At 50.4% G+C, this 2,689-nt stretch overlaps 1 pseudogene; it reads right to left on the bottom strand.

The window, feature by feature from the left end:
• Positions 1 to 634: 634 nt before the first annotated feature.
• LOC101350481 (probable ATP-dependent RNA helicase DDX41 pseudogene) lies at positions 635 to 2,472 on the bottom strand (annotated as a pseudogene).
• Positions 2,473 to 2,689: the final 217 nt, after the last annotated feature.

The raw sequence follows: 2,689 nt of genomic DNA, 5'->3' as shown, positions 1-2,689 counted from the left end.
TCATATTTATATACCAAAACATAAACATAAGGATAAGATATATAGCCTGACTTTATAGCTTGGGGAAATACTGTTAAGTAAATTTAGGGGACTCCCAGAGGTGGTGAAATAAAATGGGAAAAACCATATAATTATCACCCTTGTCTTATAATTGGAGCTTAAACTCTTAGGATATAAACTGCATAATTTCTGCGCCAAACACTGATTCTTCTTGAGGGATCTCCTGAAGATCCAGGCCCTCCTGGACTTTGAAATAAAGAGCTAAGTCATCACTTCAGAGTTGTGAATCAGAAATCAGATTCTAAGGGGTAGGGGAGGTGTAAGCCAGCTAAGGAAACAGAGTTCTCTAGGATCAAGCTTTTTTGGAACATGAGTCATATTTATTTCAGATACAAAAGTTTCTATATATATATATATATCTTACATTATGAAGGACACTCTCTGCTAGAATATTGGGGAGGAACTAAGTTGTCCAAACCTGTGGCTCATTTGCAAAGTTCCCTTTGTTCATCTGCTATCAGTGCCTGCCTGACCTTATGCCAAGACCAAGTTCTTAGTTCTGCCATTGTGTAAGGACAAAAGCATGTCTGGGTTGTAGGGTGCATTCTTTAGAGAAGGAGGAGAGACAGATGGCTCAGAAATCCATGGAGCTGTGGGTCAGGTAGACCTTGCACCAATGTTGCTGACCTGCTTGGTCTGCATAGCCTCAAGTTGGCGGCAATCAGTGATCCGACAGTCCAGATACCAGCAGAAGGCACAGCCACGCTCTCCTACGATGTCCAGCATGGACTCATCCTCTCAATGCAGCACTTGCAGCGTGGGTGGCACCTTTTGCTTGGCCTCCAGCAGCAGTGCTTTAAGGTCCATCAGCAGGAACGCATTGCAAGCCTTGTTGATGAAGATAGTGGGGATGCCTATGTTTCCCGAGCACTCAGTGTGGTCAATATGGTGTATGTAGGTGTATGTAGTTCTGAATATCCTCAGGCATGTTGTTATTGATGACATGATGGATGGAAGGGAAGTCCAAGCCCTTGGAGGCTACGTCTGTGGCCATGAGGACATCCTTTTTGCCCACCAGGAATGCCTGAATGGCCTTGGTTCCTTCCTCCTGGTCTTTGCCCCCATGGATGGCCACAGCCTCCACCCTCTTGAGCAACAGGTACTCGTGGACAGTGTCAACGTCTGCCTTCTTCTCCACAAAGATGAGCACAGGTGAAGGTGTCTTTTCAGGAACTTGAGCAGATACACCATCTTGGCCTCTTCCTTCACATGGCCTCTTCCTTCACATATTCCACCTCCTGGATGATGTCCAGGCTGGCGGTCCCAGCACGGCCCACACTGATAGTGACAGTCTTCACCAGGGTGCTTCTGGTGAAGTTCTGAATCTTCTTGGGCATGGTGGCATTGAAGAGCAAAGTCTGCCGCTGGCTCTTGAAGTAGAAGATAGTGCGGATGTTGCCCTCAAAGCTCATGTCGATCAAATCATTGGCCTAGTCCAGGGCCAAGTAGCAGGTCCATGAGGCACCCAGGGGTGGACACCATCTGTGCACCCCAAGTCGGATAGTCTCCATCTCCTCTTTCACAGACATGCCCCCCATGCAGAGCACGCGACGCAGCAAGGGTGAGCTGTCCTCCTGCAGCAGGCGGCAGTAGTACTCCAGGATGCTGTGCGTCTGTCGGACCAGCTCCCGTGAAGGGCAGATGATGAGTTCACAGGACCGCTCATGCTTGGAGAAGGTAACCTCTTCTCTTGTTCCAGGCAGAACGAGATGACGGCCAGCGTGAACACCAACGTCTTGCCAGAACCGGTGAAGGCGACACCGATCATGTCCCGGGCGGATAGAATGGTGGGGATGCCCTGGGTCTGAATGGGCATGGAGTGCTGGATGCCTTTCTTCAGGCCTCTCAGGATGCTGCAGGGAATTTCATTTCCTTGAAGCTCTTGATAGGTGGCGGTATACCATATCCCTCCACCAGGATGTGGTACTTCTTAGGCATGTGCGCCTGCTGCACTTCAGACGTACTCAGGACGTAACAGGGGGCATCCAGCTGGTTTTGATCTGGTTGTTGTATGTGATTTCCTTGGCCATCTCCTTCACTGACATCAAGGCTCGGCCCTCGGCCACGCTCGCCAGAATCTTCTCTTCTTCCTTCAGCTGCTTCTCCACGGTGGACTCTTTGTGGGCTTTAGCCTTCTCTTTGAGGTGCTAGTGCAGGTCTGGGAGGCTGACATTGGACTGAGGGCCCAATGAGACGTCGTCCTCATCCCCCCGGGGCTCGCTGCCGCTGTCCTGCTGCTCCTCCTCTGCAGCCCCCTTGCGCGTTTGCCGTAGCAGCTTCTGGAGCCAGCAGTTGCGGCGGCATGTAGGGCACACAGTGCTCGTCCTTCTCATCCTCCTCCACCTCGGAGCGGCTTCCTCCAACAGTCGCCTCGGTGCGAGCCCACTTGCGCTCTGGTTCCGACTCCTCCATCCTTACCTTACCTGGCTTTGGACGCTTGTCTTTCAACACCTACTCATTTAAACTGTGGCTGTTGTACTTGATTAAACTCCATTTCATGAAATAAACTGGTTTCTTGGAGATCTCTAGTGTTCACAGCACACCAGAAGGCAGTCCGAACAAATAAGAAGCTAAGACTCCCCTGAAGAAGAGCTTCAAACAGAGGTACCTGGCATATTTAGGGTGGCTG

This window comes from Trichechus manatus, unplaced genomic scaffold, assembly GCF_000243295.1.
Source record: "Trichechus manatus latirostris isolate Lorelei unplaced genomic scaffold, TriManLat1.0 scaffold00105, whole genome shotgun sequence".
Lineage (NCBI taxonomy): Eukaryota > Metazoa > Chordata > Mammalia > Sirenia > Trichechidae > Trichechus > Trichechus manatus.
Note: the sequence above shows the minus strand (reverse complement) of the source record. Positions and strands in the feature narration are given on the sequence as shown.